The 18264-nt window shown below is 37.9% G+C and overlaps 45 pseudogenes; all 45 read left to right on the top strand.

Annotated features, from left to right (window-relative positions):
• The first annotated feature begins 167 nt into the window (after nucleotides 1-167).
• On the top strand, nucleotides 168-286 carry LOC124321698 (annotated as a pseudogene).
• A 284-nt stretch (nucleotides 287-570) lies between these two features.
• On the top strand, nucleotides 571-689 carry LOC124321777 (annotated as a pseudogene).
• Nucleotides 690-973: 284 nt separating this feature from the next.
• On the top strand, nucleotides 974-1092 carry LOC124323206 (annotated as a pseudogene).
• Nucleotides 1093-1376: 284 nt separating this feature from the next.
• Nucleotides 1377-1495, top strand: LOC124321767 (annotated as a pseudogene).
• Nucleotides 1496-1779: 284 nt separating this feature from the next.
• Nucleotides 1780-1898, top strand: LOC124321766 (annotated as a pseudogene).
• Nucleotides 1899-2182: 284 nt separating this feature from the next.
• On the top strand, nucleotides 2183-2301 carry LOC124323205 (annotated as a pseudogene).
• A 284-nt stretch (nucleotides 2302-2585) lies between these two features.
• On the top strand, nucleotides 2586-2704 carry LOC124321887 (annotated as a pseudogene).
• Nucleotides 2705-2988: 284 nt separating this feature from the next.
• LOC124321697 lies at nucleotides 2989-3107 on the top strand (annotated as a pseudogene).
• Nucleotides 3108-3391: 284 nt separating this feature from the next.
• LOC124321776 lies at nucleotides 3392-3510 on the top strand (annotated as a pseudogene).
• Nucleotides 3511-3794: 284 nt separating this feature from the next.
• Nucleotides 3795-3913, top strand: LOC124323204 (annotated as a pseudogene).
• A 284-nt stretch (nucleotides 3914-4197) lies between these two features.
• Nucleotides 4198-4316, top strand: LOC124321765 (annotated as a pseudogene).
• A 284-nt stretch (nucleotides 4317-4600) lies between these two features.
• Nucleotides 4601-4719, top strand: LOC124321764 (annotated as a pseudogene).
• A 284-nt stretch (nucleotides 4720-5003) lies between these two features.
• Nucleotides 5004-5122, top strand: LOC124323201 (annotated as a pseudogene).
• A 284-nt stretch (nucleotides 5123-5406) lies between these two features.
• Nucleotides 5407-5525, top strand: LOC124321886 (annotated as a pseudogene).
• Nucleotides 5526-5809: 284 nt separating this feature from the next.
• Nucleotides 5810-5928, top strand: LOC124323200 (annotated as a pseudogene).
• Nucleotides 5929-6212: 284 nt separating this feature from the next.
• On the top strand, nucleotides 6213-6331 carry LOC124321696 (annotated as a pseudogene).
• A 284-nt stretch (nucleotides 6332-6615) lies between these two features.
• LOC124321651 lies at nucleotides 6616-6734 on the top strand (annotated as a pseudogene).
• Nucleotides 6735-7018: 284 nt separating this feature from the next.
• LOC124323199 lies at nucleotides 7019-7137 on the top strand (annotated as a pseudogene).
• A 284-nt stretch (nucleotides 7138-7421) lies between these two features.
• LOC124321905 lies at nucleotides 7422-7540 on the top strand (annotated as a pseudogene).
• A 284-nt stretch (nucleotides 7541-7824) lies between these two features.
• On the top strand, nucleotides 7825-7943 carry LOC124321763 (annotated as a pseudogene).
• A 284-nt stretch (nucleotides 7944-8227) lies between these two features.
• LOC124321578 lies at nucleotides 8228-8346 on the top strand (annotated as a pseudogene).
• Nucleotides 8347-8630: 284 nt separating this feature from the next.
• On the top strand, nucleotides 8631-8749 carry LOC124321646 (annotated as a pseudogene).
• A 284-nt stretch (nucleotides 8750-9033) lies between these two features.
• Nucleotides 9034-9152, top strand: LOC124321865 (annotated as a pseudogene).
• A 284-nt stretch (nucleotides 9153-9436) lies between these two features.
• LOC124323198 lies at nucleotides 9437-9555 on the top strand (annotated as a pseudogene).
• Nucleotides 9556-9839: 284 nt separating this feature from the next.
• Nucleotides 9840-9958, top strand: LOC124321577 (annotated as a pseudogene).
• Nucleotides 9959-10242: 284 nt separating this feature from the next.
• On the top strand, nucleotides 10243-10361 carry LOC124321645 (annotated as a pseudogene).
• A 284-nt stretch (nucleotides 10362-10645) lies between these two features.
• LOC124321864 lies at nucleotides 10646-10764 on the top strand (annotated as a pseudogene).
• Nucleotides 10765-11048: 284 nt separating this feature from the next.
• Nucleotides 11049-11167, top strand: LOC124321576 (annotated as a pseudogene).
• A 284-nt stretch (nucleotides 11168-11451) lies between these two features.
• Nucleotides 11452-11570, top strand: LOC124323197 (annotated as a pseudogene).
• A 284-nt stretch (nucleotides 11571-11854) lies between these two features.
• On the top strand, nucleotides 11855-11973 carry LOC124321633 (annotated as a pseudogene).
• Nucleotides 11974-12257: 284 nt separating this feature from the next.
• Nucleotides 12258-12376, top strand: LOC124323196 (annotated as a pseudogene).
• Nucleotides 12377-12660: 284 nt separating this feature from the next.
• On the top strand, nucleotides 12661-12779 carry LOC124323195 (annotated as a pseudogene).
• Nucleotides 12780-13063: 284 nt separating this feature from the next.
• Nucleotides 13064-13182, top strand: LOC124321644 (annotated as a pseudogene).
• Nucleotides 13183-13466: 284 nt separating this feature from the next.
• LOC124323194 lies at nucleotides 13467-13585 on the top strand (annotated as a pseudogene).
• A 284-nt stretch (nucleotides 13586-13869) lies between these two features.
• LOC124323193 lies at nucleotides 13870-13988 on the top strand (annotated as a pseudogene).
• A 284-nt stretch (nucleotides 13989-14272) lies between these two features.
• Nucleotides 14273-14391, top strand: LOC124321575 (annotated as a pseudogene).
• Nucleotides 14392-14675: 284 nt separating this feature from the next.
• On the top strand, nucleotides 14676-14794 carry LOC124323192 (annotated as a pseudogene).
• A 284-nt stretch (nucleotides 14795-15078) lies between these two features.
• LOC124321632 lies at nucleotides 15079-15197 on the top strand (annotated as a pseudogene).
• Nucleotides 15198-15481: 284 nt separating this feature from the next.
• On the top strand, nucleotides 15482-15600 carry LOC124323190 (annotated as a pseudogene).
• Nucleotides 15601-15884: 284 nt separating this feature from the next.
• Nucleotides 15885-16003, top strand: LOC124323189 (annotated as a pseudogene).
• A 284-nt stretch (nucleotides 16004-16287) lies between these two features.
• Nucleotides 16288-16406, top strand: LOC124321643 (annotated as a pseudogene).
• Nucleotides 16407-16690: 284 nt separating this feature from the next.
• On the top strand, nucleotides 16691-16809 carry LOC124323188 (annotated as a pseudogene).
• A 284-nt stretch (nucleotides 16810-17093) lies between these two features.
• On the top strand, nucleotides 17094-17212 carry LOC124323187 (annotated as a pseudogene).
• A 284-nt stretch (nucleotides 17213-17496) lies between these two features.
• On the top strand, nucleotides 17497-17615 carry LOC124323185 (annotated as a pseudogene).
• Nucleotides 17616-17899: 284 nt separating this feature from the next.
• On the top strand, nucleotides 17900-18018 carry LOC124321641 (annotated as a pseudogene).
• The last annotated feature ends 246 nt before the right edge of the window (nucleotides 18019-18264 follow it).

Genomic DNA, 18264 nt, shown 5'->3' with positions numbered 1-18264 from the left:
ATAGGAATGATTCTGGATGAATTCCATTGAGAGTTTTTCAAAGTTGATCGCGTTTATTTATTCGCGATGGTTACCAGTCCGAATTCAATGAACAAACATTTCAATCACTTTGAAGTGATTTTCTATTCATCCATTGGGACTGGGAGGGTAAATTTTCATTTTTGAATGTCAACGGCCATATCACGTAGAACGCACCTGGTCTCGTCAGCTCCCCGAAGTTAAGTTACGTCGAGTCCCGTTAGTACTTGGAAGGGTGACCGCTTGGGAATACGGGATGTCGTTGGCGATGATTAGTTTGTTTTCAATAACAAATTTCTTGAAATTTTTTTTCAATCACGATGGTTACCAGTCCAAATTCGTAGATCAAAAATTTCAATGACACAGGGATGGGTTCAATTCATCTATAGGAATGATTCTGGATGAATTCCATTGAGAGTTTTTCAAAGTTTATCGCGTTTTTTTATTCGCGATGGTTACCAGTTCGAGTTCAATGAACAAACATTTCTATCACTTTGAAGTGATTTTCTATTCATCCATTGGGACTGGGAGGGTAAATTTTCATTCTTAAATGTAAACGGCCATATCACGTAGAACGCACCTGGTCTCGTCAGCTCCCAGAAGTTAAGTTACGTCGAGTCCCGTTAGTACTTGGAAGGGTGACCGCTCGGGAATACGGGATGTCGTTGGCGATGAATAGTTTGTTTTCAATAACAAATTTCTTGAAATTTTTTTTCAATCACGATGGTTACCAGTCCAAATTCATAGATCAAAAATTTCAATGACACTGGGATAGGTTCAATTCATCTATAGGAATGATTCTGGATGAATTCCATTGAGAGTTTTTCAAAGTTTATCGCGTTTTTTTATTCGCGATGGTTACCAGTTCGAATTCAATGAACAAACATTTCAATCACTTTGAAGTGATTTTCTATTCATCCATTGGGACTGGGAGGGTAAATTTTCATATTTGAATGTCAACGGCCATATCACGTAGAACGCACCTGGTCTCGTCAGCTCCCAGAAGTTAAGTTACGTCGAGTCCCGTTAGTACTTGGAAGGGTGACCGCTTGGGAATACGGGATGTCGTTGGCGATGAATAGTTTGTTTTCAATAACAAATTTCTTGAAATTTTTTTTCAATCACGATGGTTACCAGTCCAAATTCGTAGATCAAAAATTTCAATGACACTGGGATAGGTTCAATTCATCTATAGGAATGATTCTGGATGAATTCCATTGAGAGTTTTTCAAAGTTTATCGCGTTTTTTTATTCGCGATGGTTACCAGTTCGAATTCAATGAACAAACATTTCAATCACTTTGAAGTGATTTTCTATTCATCCATTGGGACTGGGAGGGTAAATTTTCATATTTGAATGTCAACGGCCATATCACGTAGAACGCACCTGGTCTCGGCAGCTCCCAGAAGTTAAGTTACGTCGAGTCCCGTTAGTACTTGGAAGGGTGACCGCTTGGGAATACGGGATGTCGTTGGCGATGAATAGTTTGTTTTCAATAACAAATTTCTTGAAATTTTTTTTCAATCACGATGGTTACCAGTCCAAATTCGTAGATCAAAAATTTCAATGACACAGGGATAGGTTCAATTCATCTATAGGAATGATTCTGGATGAATTCCATTGAGAGTTTTTCAAAGTTTATCGCGTTTTTTTATTCGCGATGATTACCAGTCCGAATTCAATGAACAAACATTTCAATCACTTTGAAGTAATTTTCTATTCATCCATTGGGACTGGGAGGGTAAATTTTCATATTTGAATGTCAACGGCCATATCACGTAGAACGCACCTGGTCTCGGCAGCTCCCAGAAGTTAAGTTACGTCGAGTCCCGTTAGTACTTGGAAGGGTGACCGCTTGGGAATACGGGATGTCGTTGGCGATGAATAGTTTGTTTTCAATAACAAATTTCTTGAAATTTTTTTTCAATCACGATGGTTACCAGTCCAAATTCGTAGATCAAAAATTTCAATGACACAGGGATAGGTTCAATTCATCTATAGGAATGATTCTGGATGAATTCCATTGAGAGTTTTTCAAAGTTTATCGCGTTTTTTTATTCGCGATGATTACCAGTCCGAATTCAATGAACAAACATTTCAATCACTTTGAAGTAATTTTCTATTCATCCATTGGGACTGGGAGGGTAAATTTTCATTTTTGAATGTCAACGGCCATATCACGTAGAACGCACCTGGTCTCGTCAGCTCCCAGAAGTTAAGTTACGTCGAGTCCCGTTAGTACTTGGAAGGGTGACCGCTTGGGAATACGGGATGTCGTTGGCGATGAATAGTTTGTTTTCAATAACAAATTTCTTGAAATTTTTTTTCAATCACGATGGTTACCAGTCCAAATTCGTAGATCAAAAATTTCAATGACACAGGGATAGGTTCAATTCATCTATAGGAATGATTCTGGATGAATTCCATTGAGAGTTTTTCAAAGTTTATCGCGTTTTTTTATTCGCGATGATTACCAGTCCGAATTCAATGAACAAACATTTCAATCACTTTGAAGTAATTTTCTATTCATCCATTGGGACTGGGAGGGTAAATTTTCATTTTTGAATGTCATTGGCCATATCACGTAGAACGCACCTGGTCTCGTCAGCTCCCAGAAGTTAAGTTACGTCGATTCCCGTTAGTACTTGGAAGGGTGACCGCTTGGGAATACGGGATGTCGTTGGCGATGAATAGTTTGTTTTCAATAACAAATTTCTTTAAATTTTTTTTCAATCACGATGGTTACCAGTCCAAATTCGTAGATCAAAAATTTCAATGACACTGGGATAGGTTCAATTCATCTATAGGAATGATTCTGGATGAATTCCATTGAGAGTTTTTCAAAGTTTATCGCGTTTTTTTATTCGCGATGGTTACCAGTCCGAATTCAATGAACAAACATTTCAATCACTTTGAAGTGATTTTCTATTCATCCATTGGGACTGGGAGGGTAAATTTTCATTTTTGAATGTCAACGGCCATATCACGTAGAACGCACCTGGTCTCGTCAGCTCCCCGAAGTTAAGTTACGTCGAGTCCCGTTAGTACTTGGAAGGGTGACCGCTTGGGAATACGGGATGTCGTTGGCGATGATTAGTTTGTTTTCAATAACAAATTTCTTGAAATTTTTTTTCAATCACGATGGTTACCAGTCCAAATTCGTAGATCAAAAATTTCAATGACACAGGGATGGGTTCAATTCATCTATAGGAATGATTCTGGATGAATTCCATTGAGAGTTTTTCAAAGTTTATCGCGTTTTTTTATTCGCGATGGTTACCAGTTCGAGTTCAATGAACAAACATTTCTATCACTTTGAAGTGATTTTCTATTCATCCATTGGGACTGGGAGGGTAAATTTTCATTCTTAAATGTAAACGGCCATATCACGTAGAACGCACCTGGTCTCGTCAGCTCCCAGAAGTTAAGTTACGTCGAGTCCCGTTAGTACTTGGAAGGGTGACCGCTCGGGAATACGGGATGTCGTTGGCGATGAATAGTTTGTTTTCAATAACAAATTTCTTGAAATTTTTTTTCAATCACGATGGTTACCAGTCCAAATTCATAGATCAAAAATTTCAATGACACTGGGATAGGTTCAATTCATCTATAGGAATGATTCTGGATGAATTCCATTGAGAGTTTTTCAAAGTTTATCGCGTTTTTTTATTCGCGATGGTTACCAGTTCGAATTCAATGAACAAACATTTCAATCACTTTGAAGTGATTTTCTATTCATCCATTGGGACTGGGAGGGTAAATTTTCATATTTGAATGTCAACGGCCATATCACGTAGAACGCACCTGGTCTCGTCAGCTCCCAGAAGTTAAGTTACGTCGAGTCCCGTTAGTACTTGGAAGGGTGACCGCTTGGGAATACGGGATGTCGTTGGCGATGAATAGTTTGTTTTCAATAACAAATTTCTTGAAATTTTTTTTCAATCACGATGGTTACCAGTCCAAATTCGTAGATCAAAAATTTCAATGACACTGGGATAGGTTCAATTCATCTATAGGAATGATTCTGGATGAATTCCATTGAGAGTTTTTCAAAGTTTATCGCGTTTTTTTATTCGCGATGGTTACCAGTTCGAATTCAATGAACAAACATTTCAATCACTTTGAAGTGATTTTCTATTCATCCATTGGGACTGGGAGGGTAAATTTTCATATTTGAATGTCAACGGCCATATCACGTAGAACGCACCTGGTCTCGGCAGCTCCCAGAAGTTAAGTTACGTCGAGTCCCGTTAGTACTTGGAAGGGTGACCGCTTGGGAATACGGGATGTCGTTGGCGATGAATAGTTTGTTTTCAATAACAAATTTCTTGAAATTTTTTTTCAATCACGATGGTTACCAGTCCAAATTCGTAGATCAAAAATTTCAATGACACAGGGATAGGTTCAATTCATCTATAGGAATGATTCTGGATGAATTCCATTGAGAGTTTTTCAAAGTTTATCGCGTTTTTTTATTCGCGATGATTACCAGTCCGAATTCAATGAACAAACATTTCAATCACTTTGAAGTAATTTTCTATTCATCCATTGGGACTGGGAGGGTAAATTTTCATATTTGAATGTCAACGGCCATATCACGTAGAACGCACCTGGTCTCGGCAGCTCCCAGAAGTTAAGTTACGTCGAGTCCCGTTAGTACTTGGAAGGGTGACCGCTTGGGAATACGGGATGTCGTTGGCGATGAATAGTTTGTTTTCAATAACAAATTTCTTGAAATTTTTTTTCAATCACGATGGTTACCAGTCCAAATTCGTAGATCAAAAATTTCAATGACACAGGGATAGGTTCAATTCATCTATAGGAATGATTCTGGATGAATTCCATTGAGAGTTTTTCAAAGTTTATCGCGTTTTTTTATTCGCGATGATTACCAGTCCGAATTCAATGAACAAACATTTCAATCACTTTGAAGTAATTTTCTATTCATCCATTGGGACTGGGAGGGTAAATTTTCATTTTTGAATGTCAACGGCCATATCACGTAGAACGCACCTGGTCTCGTCAGCTCCCAGAAGTTAAGTTACGTCGAGTCCCGTTAGTACTTGGAAGGGTGACCGCTTGGGAATACGGGATGTCGTTGGCGATGAATAGTTTGTTTTCAATAACAAATTTCTTGAAATTTTTTTTCAATCACGATGGTTACCAGTCCAAATTCGTAGATCAAAAATTTCAATGACACAGGGATAGGTTCAATTCATCTATAGGAATGATTCTGGATGAATTCCATTGAGAGTTTTTCAAAGTTTATCGCGTTTTTTTATTCGCGATGATTACCAGTCCGAATTCAATGAACAAACATTTCAATCACTTTGAAGTAATTTTCTATTCATCCATTGGGACTGGGAGGGTAAATTTTCATTTTTGAATGTCATTGGCCATATCACGTAGAACGCACCTGGTCTCGTCAGCTCCCAGAAGTTAAGTTACGTCGATTCCCGTTAGTACTTGGAAGGGTGACCGCTTGGGAATACGGGATGTCGTTGGCGATGAATAGTTTGTTTTCAATAACAAATTTCTTTAAATTTTTTTTCAATCACGATGGTTACCAGTCCAAATTCGTAGATCAAAAATTTCAATGACACTGGGATAGGTTCAATTCATCTATAGGAATGATTCTGGATGAATTCCATTGAGAGTTTTTCAAAGTTTATCGCGTTTTTTTATTCGCGATGGTTACCAGTTCGAATTCAATGAACAAACATTTCAATCACTTTGAAGTGATTTTCTATTCATCCATTGGGACTGGGAGGGTAAATTTTCATATTTGAATGTCAACGGCCATATCACGTAGAACGCACCTGGTCTCGTCAGCTCCCAGAAGTTAAGTTACGTCGAGTCCCGTTAGTACTTGGAAGGGTGACCGCTTGGGAATACGGGATGTCGTTGGCGATGAATAGTTTGTTTTCAATAACAAATTTCTTGAAATTTTTTTTCAATCACGATGGTTACCAGTCCAAATTCGTAGATCAAAAATTTCAATGACACAGGGATGGGTTCAATTCATCTATAGGAATGATTCTGGATGAATTCCATTGAGAGTTTTTCAAAGTTGATCGCGTTTATTTATTCGCGATGGTTACCAGTCCGAATTCAATGAACAAACATTTCAATCACTTTGAAGTGATTTTCTATTCATCCATTGGGACTGGGAGGGTAAATTTTCATTTTTGAATGTCAACGGCCATATCACGTAGAACGCACCTGGTCTCGTCAGCTCCCCGAAGTTAAGTTACGTCGAGTCCCGTTAGTACTTGGAAGGGTGACCGCTTGGGAATACGGGATGTCGTTGGCGATGATTAGTTTGTTTTCAATAACAAATTTCTTGAAATTTTTTTTCAATCACGATGGTTACCAGTCCAAATTCGTAGATCAAAAATTTCAATGACACAGGGATGGGTTCAATTCATCTATAGGAATGATTCTGGATGAATTCCATTGAGAGTTTTTCAAAGTTTATCGCGTTTTTTTATTCGCGATGGTTACCAGTTCGAGTTCAATGAACAAACATTTATATCACTTTGAAGTGATTTTCTATTCATCCATTGGGACTGGGAGGGTAAATTTTCATTCTTAAATGTAAACGGCCATATCACGTAGAACGCACCTGGTCTCGTCAGCTCCCAGAAGTTAAGTTACGTCGAGTCCCGTTAGTACTTGGAAGGGTGACCGCTTGGGAATACGGGATGTCGTTGGCGATGAATAGTTTGTTTTCAATAACAAATTTATTGAAATTTTTTTTCAATCACGATGGTTACCAGTCCAAATTCGTAGATCAAAAATTTCAATGACACAGGGATAGGTTCAATTCATCTATAGGAATGATTCTGGATGAATTCCATTGAGAGTTTTTCAAAGTTTATCGCGTTTTTTTATTCGCGATGGTTACCAGTCCAAATTCAATGAACAAACATTTCTATCACTTTGAAGTGATTTTCTATTCATCCATTGGGACTGGGAGGGTAAATTTTCAGTTTTGAATGTCAACGGCCATATCACGTAGAACGCACCTGGTCTCGTCAGCTCCCAGAAGTTAAGTTACGTCGAGTCCCGTTAGTACTTGGAAGGGTGACCGCTTGGGAATACGGGATGTCGTTGGCGATGAATAGTTTGTTTTCAATAACAAATTTCTTGAAATTTTTTTTCAATCACGATGGTTACCAGTCCAAATTCGTAGATCAAAAATTTCAATGACACTGGGATAGGTTCAATTCATCTATAGGAATGATTCTGGATGAATTCCATTGAGAGTTTTTCAAAGTTTATCGCGTTTTTTTATTCGCGATGGTTACCAGTTCGAATTCAATGAACAAACATTTCAATCACTTTGAAGTGATTTTCTATTCATCCATTGGGACTGGGAGGGTAAATTTTCATATTTGAATGTCAACGGCCATATCACGTAGAACGCACCTGGTCTCGTCAGCTCCCAGAAGTTAATTTACGTCGAGTCCCGTTAGTACTTGGAACGGTGACCGCTTGGGAATACGGGATGTCGTTGGCGATGAATAGTTTGTTTTCAATAACAAATTTCTTGAAATTTTTTTTCAATCACGATGGTTACCAGTCCAAATTCGTAGATCAAAAATTTTAATGACACTGGGATAGGTTCAATTCATCTATAGGAATGATTCTGGATGAATTCCATTGAGAGTTTTTCAAAGTTTATCGCGTTTTTTTATTCGCGATGGTTACCAGTTCGAATTCAATGAACAAACATTTCAATCACTTTGAAGTGATTTTCTATTCATCCATTGGGACTGGGAGGGTAAATTTTCATATTTGAATGTCAACGGCCATATCACGTAGAACGCACCTGGTCTCGGCAGCTCCCAGAAGTTAAGTTACGTCGAGTCCCGTTAGTACTTGGAAGGGTGACCGCTTGGGAATACGGGATGTCGTTGGCGATGAATAGTTTGTTTTCAATAACAAATTTCTTGAAATTTTTTTTCAATCACGATGGTTACCAGTCCAAATTCGTAGATCAAAAATTTCAATGACACAGGGATAGGTTCAATTCATCTATAGGAATGATTCTGGATGAATTCCATTGAGAGTTTTTCAAAGTTTATCGCGTTTTTTTATTCGCGATGATTACCAGTCCGAATTCAATGAACAAACATTTCAATCACTTTGAAGTAATTTTCTATTCATCCATTGGGACTGGGAGGGTAAATTTTCATTTTTGAATGTCAACGGTCATATCACGTAGAACGCACCTGGTCTCGTCAGCTCCCAGAAGTTAAGTTACGTCGAGTCCCGTTAGTACTTGGAAGGGTGACCGCTTGGGAATACGGGATGTCGTTGGCGATGAATAGTTTGTTTTCAATAACAAATTTCTTGAAATTTTTTTTCAATCACGATGGTTACCAGTCCAAATTCGTAGATCAAAAATTTCAATGACACAGGGATAGGTTCAATTCATCTATAGGAATGATTCTGGATGAATTCCATTGAGAGTTTTTCAAAGTTTATCGCGTTTTTTTATTCGCGATGATTACCAGTCCGAATTCAATGAACAAACATTTCAATCACTTTGAAGTAATTTTCTATTCATCCATTGGGACTGGGAGGGTAAATTTTCATTTTTGAATGTCAACGGTCATATCACGTAGAACGCACCTGGTCTCGTCAGCTCCCAGAAGTTAAGTTACGTCGAGTCCCGTTAGTACTTGGAAGGGTTACCGCTTGGGAATACGGGATGTCGTTGGCGATGAATAGTTTGTTTTCAATAACAAATTTCTTGAAATTTTTTTTCAATCACGATGGTTACCAGTCCAAATTCGTAGATCAAAAATTTCAATGACACAGGGATAGGTTCAATTCATCTATAGGAATGATTCTGGATGAATTTCATTGAGAGTTTTTCAAAGTTTATCGCGTTTTTTTATTCGCGATGGTTACCAGTCCAAATTCAATGAACAAACATTTATATCACTTTGAAGTGATTTTCTATTCATCCATTGGGACTGGGAGGGTAAATTTTCATTTTTGAATGTCAACGGCCATATCACGTAGAACGCACCTGGTCTCGTCATCTCCCAGAAGTTAAGTTACGTCGAGTCCCGTTAGTACTTGGAAGGGTGACCGCTTGGGAATACGGGATGTCGTTGGCGATGAATAGTTTGTTTTCAATAACAAATTTCTTGAAATTTTTTTTCAATCACGATGGTTACCAGTCCAAATTCGTAGATCAAAAATTTCAATGACACAGGGATAGGTTCAATTCATCTATAGGAATGATTCTGGATGAATTCCATTGAGAGTTTTTCAAAGTTTATCGCGTTTTTTTATTCGCGATGGTTACCAGTCCAAATTCAATGAACAAACATTTCTATCACTTTGAAGTGATTTTCTATTCATCCATTGGGACTGGGAGGGTAAATTTTCATTTTTGAATGTCAACGGCCATATCACGTAGAACGCACCTGGTCTCGTCAGCTCCCAGAAGTTAAGTTACGTCGAGTCCCGTTAGTACTTGGAAGGGTGACCGCTTGGGAATACGGGATGTCGTTGGCGATGAATAGTTTGTTTTCAATAACAAATTTCTTGAAATTTTTTTTCAATCACGATGGTTACCAGTCCAAATTCGTAGATCAAAAATTTCAATGACAAAGGGATAGGTTCAATTCATCTATAGGAATGATTCTGGATGAATTCCATTGAGAGTTTTTCAAAGTTTATCGCGTTTTTTTATTCGCGATGATTACCAGTCCGAATTCAATGAACAAGCATTTCAATCACTTTGAAGTAATTTTCTATTCATCCATTGGGACTGGGAGGGTAAATTTTCATTTTTGAATGTCAACGGTCATATCACGTAGAACGCACCTGGTCTCGTCAGCTCCCAGAAGTTAAGTTACGTCGAGTCCCGTTAGTACTTGGAAGGGTGACCGCTTGGGAATACGGGATGTCGTTGGCGATGAATAGTTTGTTTTCAATAACAAATTTCTTGAAATTTTTTTTCAATCACGATGGTTACCAGTCCAAATTCGTAGATCAAAAATTTCAATGACACAGGGATAGGTTCAATTCATCTATAGGAATGATTCTGGATGAATTCCATTGAGAGTTTTTCAAAGTTTATCGCGTTTTTTTATTCGCGATGATTACCAGTCCGAATTCAATGAACAAACATTTCAATCACTTTGAAGTAATTTTCTATTCATCCATTGGGACTGGGAGGGTAAATTTTCATTTTTGAATGTCAACGGTCATATCACGTAGAACGCACCTGGTCTCGTCAGCTCCCAGAAGTTAAGTTACGTCGAGTCCCGTTAGTACTTGGAAGGGTTACCGCTTGGGAATACGGGATGTCGTTGGCGATGAATAGTTTGTTTTCAATAACAAATTTCTTGAAATTTTTTTTCAATCACGATGGTTACCAGTCCAAATTCGTAGATCAAAAATTTCAATGACACAGGGATAGGTTCAATTCATCTATAGGAATGATTCTGGATGAATTTCATTGAGAGTTTTTCAAAGTTTATCGCGTTTTTTTATTCGCGATGGTTACCAGTCCAAATTCAATGAACAAACATTTATATCACTTTGAAGTGATTTTCTATTCATCCATTGGGACTGGGAGGGTAAATTTTCATTTTTGAATGTCAACGGCCATATCACGTAGAACGCACCTGGTCTCGTCATCTCCCAGAAGTTAAGTTACGTCGAGTCCCGTTAGTACTTGGAAGGGTGACCGCTTGGGAATACGGGATGTCGTTGGCGATGAATAGTTTGTTTTCAATAACAAATTTCTTGAAATTTTTTTTCAATCACGATGGTTACCAGTCCAAATTCGTAGATCAAAAATTTCAATGACAAAGGGATAGGTTCAATTCATCTATAGGAATGATTCTGGATGAATTCCATTGAGAGTTTTTCAAAGTTTATCGCGTTTTTTTATTCGCGATGATTACCAGTCCGAATTCAATGAACAAACATTTCAATCACTTTGAAGTAATTTTCTATTCATCCATTGGGACTGGGAGGGTAAATTTTCATTTTTGAATGTCAACGGTCATATCACGTAGAACGCACCTGGTCTCGTCAGCTCCCAGAAGTTAAGTTACGTCGAGTCCCGTTAGTACTTGGAAGGGTGACCGCTTGGGAATACGGGATGTCGTTGGCGATGAATAGTTTGTTTTCAATAACAAATTTCTTGAAATTTTTTTTCAATCACGATGGTTACCAGTCCAAATTCGTAGATCAAAAATTTCAATGACACAGGGATAGGTTCAATTCATCTATAGGAATGATTCTGGATGAATTTCATTGAGAGTTTTTCAAAGTTTATCGCGTTTTTTTATTCGCGATGGTTACCAGTCCAAATTCAATGAACAAACATTTATATCACTTTGAAGTGATTTTCTATTCATCCATTGGGACTGGGAGGGTAAATTTTCATTTTTGAATGTCAACGGCCATATCACGTAGAACGCACCTGGTCTCGTCAGCTCCCAGAAGTTAAGTTACGTCGAGTCCCGTTAGTACTTGGAAGGGTGACCGCTTGGGAATACGGGATGTCGTTGGCGATGAATAGTTTGTTTTCAATAACAAATTTCTTGAAATTTTTTTTCAATCACGATGGTTACCAGTCCAAATTCGTAGATCAAAAATTTCAATGACACAGGGATAGGTTCAATTCATCTATAGGAATGATTCTGGATGAATTTCATTGAGAGTTTTTCAAAGTTTATCGCGTTTTTTTATTCGCGATGGTTACCAGTCCAAATTCAATGAACAAACATTTATATCACTTTGAAGTGATTTTCTATTCATCCATTGGGACTGGGAGGGTAAATTTTCATTTTTGAATGTCAACGGCCATATCACGTAGAACGCACCTGGTCTCGTCAGCTCCCAGAAGTTAAGTTACGTCGAGTCCCGTTAGTACTTGGAAGGGTGACCGCTTTGGAATACGGGATGTCGTTGGCGATGAATAGTTTGTTTTCAATAACAAATTTCTTGAAATTTTTTTTCAATCACGATGGTAACCAGTCCAAATTCGTAGATCAAAAATTTCAATGACACAGGGATAGGTTCAATTCATCTATAGGAATGATTCTGGATGAATTTCATTGAGAGTTTTTCAAAGTTTATCGCGTTTTTTTATTCGCGATGGTTACCAGTCCGAATTCAATGAACAAACATTTCAATCACTTTGAAGTAATTTTCTATTCATCCATTGGGACTGGGAGGGTAAATTTTCAGTTTTGAATGTCAACGGCCATATCACGTAGAACGCACCTGGTCTCGTCAGCTCCCAGAAGTTAAGTTACGTCGAGTCCCGTTAGTACTTGGAAGGGTGACCGCTTGGGAATACGGGATGTCGTTGGCGATGAATAGTTTGTTTTCAATAACAAATTTCTTGAAATTTTTTTTCAATCACGATGGTTACCAGTCCAAATTCGTAGATCAAAAATTTCAATGACACAGGGATAGGTTCAATTCATCTATAGGAATGATTCTGGATGAATTCCATTGAGAGTTTTTCAAAGTTTATCGCGTTTTTTTATTCGCGATGGTTACCAGTCCAAATTCAATGAACAAACATTTCTATCACTTTGAAGTGATTTTCTATTCATCCATTGGGACTGGGAGGGTAAATTTTCATTTTTGAATGTCAACGGCCATATCACGTAGAACGCACCTGGTCTCGTCAGCTCCCAGAAGTTAAGTTACGTCGAGTCCCGTTAGTACTTGGAAGGGTGACCGCTTGGGAATACGGGATGTCGTTGGCGATGAATAGTTTGTTTTCAATAACAAATTTCTTGAAATTTTTTTTCAATCACGATGGTTACCAGTCCAAATTCGTAGATCAAAAATTTCAATGACAAAGGGATAGGTTCAATTCATCTATAGGAATGATTCTGGATGAATTCCATTGAGAGTTTTTCAAAGTTTATCGCGTTTTTTTATTCGCGATGATTACCAGTCCGAATTCAATGAACAAACATTTCAATCACTTTGAAGTAATTTTCTATTCATCCATTGGGACTGGGAGGGTAAATTTTCATTTTTGAATGTCAACGGTCATATCACGTAGAACGCACCTGGTCTCGTCAGCTCCCAGAAGTTAAGTTACGTCGAGTCCCGTTAGTACTTGGAAGGGTTACCGCTTGGGAATACGGGATGTCGTTGGCGATGAATAGTTTGTTTTCAATAACAAATTTCTTGAAATTTTTTTTCAATCACGATGGTTACCAGTCCAAATTCGTAGATCAAAAATTTCAATGACACAGGGATAGGTTCAATTCATCTATAGGAATGATTCTGGATGAATTTCATTGAGAGTTTTTCAAAGTTTATCGCGTTTTTTTATTCGCGATGGTTACCAGTCCAAATTCAATGAACAAACATTTATATCACTTTGAAGTGATTTTCTATTCATCCATTGGGACTGGGAGGGTAAATTTTCATTTTTGAATGTCAACGGCCATATCACGTAGAACGCACCTGGTCTCGTCAGCTCCCAGAAGTTAAGTTACGTCGAGTCCCGTTAGTACTTGGAAGGGTGACCGCTTGGGAATACGGGATGTCGTTGGCGATGAATAGTTTGTTTTCAATAACAAATTTCTTGAAATTTTTTTTCAATCACGATGGTTACCAGTCCAAATTCGTAGATCAAAAATTTCAATGACACAGGGATAGGTTCAATTCATCTATAGGAATGATTCTGGATGAATTTCATTGAGAGTTTTTCAAAGTTTATCGCGTTTTTTTATTCGCGATGGTTACCAGTCCAAATTCAATGAACAAACATTTCTATCACTTTGAAGTGATTTTCTATTCATCCATTGGGACTGGGAGGGTAAATTTTCATTTTTGAATGTCAACGGCCATATCACGTAGAACGCACCTGGTCTCGTCAGCTCCCAGAAGTTAAGTTACGTCGAGTCCCGTTAGTACTTGGAAGGGTGACCGCTTGGGAATACGGGATGTCGTTGGCGATGAATAGTTTGTTTTCAATAACAAATTTCTTGAAATTTTTTTTCAATCACGATGGTTACCAGTCCAAATTCGTAGATCAAAAATTTCAATGACAAAGGGATAGGTTCAATTCATCTATAGGAATGATTCTGGATGAATTCCATTGAGAGTTTTTCAAAGTTTATCGCGTTTTTTTATTCGCGATGATTACCAGTCCGAATTCAATGAACAAACATTTCAATCACTTTGAAGTAATTTTCTATTCATCCATTGGGACTGGGAGGGTAAATTTTCATTTTTGAATGTCAACGGTCATATCACGTAGAACGCACCTGGTCTCGTCAGCTCCCAGAAGTTAAGTTACGTCGAGTCCCGTTAGTACTTGGAAGGGTGACCGCTTGGGAATACGGGATGTCGTTGGCGATGAATAGTTTGTTTTCAATAACAAATTTCTTGAAATTTTTTTTCAATCACGATGGTTACCAGTCCAAATTCGTAGATCAAAAATTTCAATGACACAGGGATAGGTTCAATTCATCTATAGGAATGATTCTGGATGAATTTCATTGAGAGTTTTTCAAAGTTTATCGCGTTTTTTTATTCGCGATGGTTACCAGTCCAAATTCAATGAACAAACATTTATATCACTTTGAAGTGATTTTCTATTCATCCATTGGGACTGGGAGGGTAAATTTTCATTTTTGAATGTCAACGGCCATATCACGTAGAACGCACCTGGTCTCGTCAGCTCCCAGAAGTTAAGTTACGTCGAGTCCCGTTAGTACTTGGAAGGGTGACCGCTTGGGAATACGGGATGTCGTTGGCGATGAATAGTTTGTTTTCAATAACAAATTTCTTGAAATTTTTTTTCAATCACGATGGTTACCAGTCCAAATTCGTAGATCAAAAATTTCAATGACACAGGGATAGGTTCAATTCATCTATAGGAATGATTCTGGATGAATTTCATTGAGAGTTTTTCAAAGTTTATCGCGTTTTTTTATTCGCGATGGTTACCAGTCCAAATTCAATGAACAAACATTTATATCACTTTGAAGTGATTTTCTATTCATCCATTGGGACTGGGAGGGTAAATTTTCATTTTTGAATGTCAACGGCCATATCACGTAGAACGCACCTGGTCTCGTCAGCTCCCAGAAGTTAAGTTACGTCGAGTCCCGTTAGTACTTGGAAGGGTGACCGCTTTGGAATACGGGATGTCGTTGGCGATGAATAGTTTGTTTTCAATAACAAATTTCTTGAAATTTTTTTTCAATCACGATGGTAACCAGTCCAAATTCGTAGATCAAAAATTTCAATGACACAGGGATAGGTTCAATTCATCTATAGGAATGATTCTGGATGAATTTCATTGAGAGTTTTTCAAAGTTTATCGCGTTTTTTTATTCGCGATGGTTACCAGTCCGAATTCAATGAACAAACATTTCAATCACTTTGAAGTAATTTTCTATTCATCCATTGGGACTGGGAGGGTAAATTTTCAGTTTTGAATGTCAACGGCCATATCACGTAGAACGCACCTGGTCTCGTCAGCTCCCAGAAGTTAAGTTACGTCGAGTCCCGTTAGTACTTGGAAGGGTGACCGCTTGGGAATACGGGATGTCGTTGGCGATGAATAGTTTGTTTTCAATAACAAATTTCTTGAAATTTTTTTTCAATCACGATGGTTACCAGTCCAAATTCGTAGATCAAAAATTTCAATGACACAGGGATAGGTTCAATTCATCTATAGGAATGATTCTGGATGAATTCCATTGAGAGTTTTTCAAAGTTTATCGCGTTTTTTTATTCGCGATGGTTACCAGTCCAAATTCAATGAACAAACATTTCTATCACTTTGAAGTGATTTTCTATTCATCCATTGGGACTGGGAGGGTAAATTTTCATTTTTGAATGTCAACGGCCATATCACGTAGAACGCACCTGGTCTCGTCAGCTCCCAGAAGTTAAGTTACGTCGAGTCCCGTTAGTACTTGGAAGGGTGACCGCTTGGGAATACGGGATGTCGTTGGCGATGAATAGTTTGTTTTCAATAACAAATTTCTTGAAATTTTTTTTCAATCACGATGGTTACCAGTCCAAATTCGTAGATCAAAAATTTCAATGACAAAGGGATAGGTTCAATTCATCTATAGGAATGATTCTGGATGAATTCCATTGAGAGTTTTTCAAAGTTTATCGCGTTTTTTTATTCGCGATGATTACCAGTCCGAATTCAATGAACAAACATTTCAATCACTTTGAAGTAATTTTCTATTCATCCATTGGGACTGGGAGGGTAAATTTTCATTTTTGAATGTCAACGGTCATATCACGTAGAACGCACCTGGTCTCGTCAGCTCCCAGAAGTTAAGTTACGTCGAGTCCCGTTAGTACTTGGAAGGGTTACCGCTTGGGAATACGGGATGTCGTTGGCGATGAATAGTTTGTTTTCAATAACAAATTTCTTGAAATTTTTTTTCAATCACGATGGTTACCAGTCCAAATTCGTAGATCAAAAATTTCAATGACACAGGGATAGGTTCAATTCATCTATAGGAATGATTCTGGATGAATTTCATTGAGAGTTTTTCAAAGTTTATCGCGTTTTTTTATTCGCGATGGTTACCAGTCCAAATTCAATGAACAAACATTTATATCACTTTGAAGTGATTTTCTATTCATCCATTGGGACTGGGAGGGTAAATTTTCATTTTTGAATGTCAACGGCCATATCACGTAGAACGCACCTGGTCTCGTCAGCTCCCAGAAGTTAAGTTACGTCGAGTCCCGTTAGTACTTGGAAGGGTGACCGCTTGGGAATACGGGATGTCGTTGGCGATGAATAGTTTGTTTTCAATAACAAATTTCTTGAAATTTTTTTTCAATCACGATGGTTACCAGTCCAAATTCGTAGATCAAAAATTTCAATGACACAGGGATAGGTTCAATTCATCTATAGGAATGATTCTGGATGAATTTCATTGAGAGTTTTTCAAAGTTTATCGCGTTTTTTTATTCGCGATGGTTACCAGTCCAAATTCAATGAACAAACATTTATATCACTTTGAAGTGATTTTCTATTCATCCATTGGGACTGGGAGGGTAAATTTTCATTTTTGAATGTCAACGGCCATATCACGTAGAACGCACCTGGTCTCGTCAGCTCCCAGAAGTTAAGTTACGTCGAGTCCCGTTAGTACTTGGAAGGGTGACCGCTTGGGAATACGGGATGTCGTTGGCGATGAATAGTTTGTTTTCAATAACAAATTTCTTGAAATTTTTTTTCAATCACGATGGTTACCAGTCCAAATTCGTAGATCAAAAATTTCAATGACACAGGGATAGGTTCAATTCATCTATAGGAATGATTCTGGATGAATTTCATTGAGAGTTTTTCAAAGTTTATCGCGTTTTTTTATTCGCGATGGTTACCAGTCCAAATTCAATGAACAAACATTTCTATCACTTTGAAGTGATTTTCTATTCATCCATTGGGACTGGGAGGGTAAATTTTCATTTTTGAATGTCAACGGCCATATCACGTAGAACGCACCTGGTCTCGTCAGCTCCCAGAAGTTAAGTTACGTCGAGTCCCGTTAGTACTTGGAAGGGTGACCGCTTGGGAATACGGGATGTCGTTGGCGATGAATAGTTTGTTTTCAATAACAAATTTCTTGAAATTTTTTTTCAATCACGATGGTTACCAGTCCAAATTCGTAGATCAAAAATTTCAATGACAAAGGGATAGGTTCAATTCATCTATAGGAATGATTCTGGATGAATTCCATTGAGAGTTTTTCAAAGTTTATCGCGTTTTTTTATTCGCGATGATTACCAGTCCGAATTCAATGAACAAACATTTCAATCACTTTGAAGTAATTTTCTATTCATCCATTGGGACTGGGAGGGTAAATTTTCATTTTTGAATGTCAACGGTCATATCACGTAGAACGCACCTGGTCTCGTCAGCTCCCAGAAGTTAAGTTACGTCGAGTCCCGTTAGTACTTGGAAGGGTTACCGCTTGGGAATACGGGATGTCGTTGGCGATGAATAGTTTGTTTTCAATAACAAATTTCTTGAAATTTTTTTTCAATCACGATGGTTACCAGTCCAAATTCGTAGATCAAAAATTTCAATGACACAGGGATAGGTTCAATTCATCTATAGGAATGATTCTGGATGAATTTCATTGAGAATTTTTCAAAGTTTATCGCGTTTTTTTATTCGCGATGGTTACCAGTCCAAATTCAATGAACAAACATTTATATCACTTTGAAGTGATTTTCTATTCA

This window comes from Daphnia pulicaria, chromosome 1, assembly GCF_021234035.1.
Source record: "Daphnia pulicaria isolate SC F1-1A chromosome 1, SC_F0-13Bv2, whole genome shotgun sequence".
NCBI lineage: Eukaryota > Metazoa > Arthropoda > Branchiopoda > Diplostraca > Daphniidae > Daphnia > Daphnia pulicaria.
This window is presented reverse-complemented; position numbering and strand designations above follow the sequence as displayed.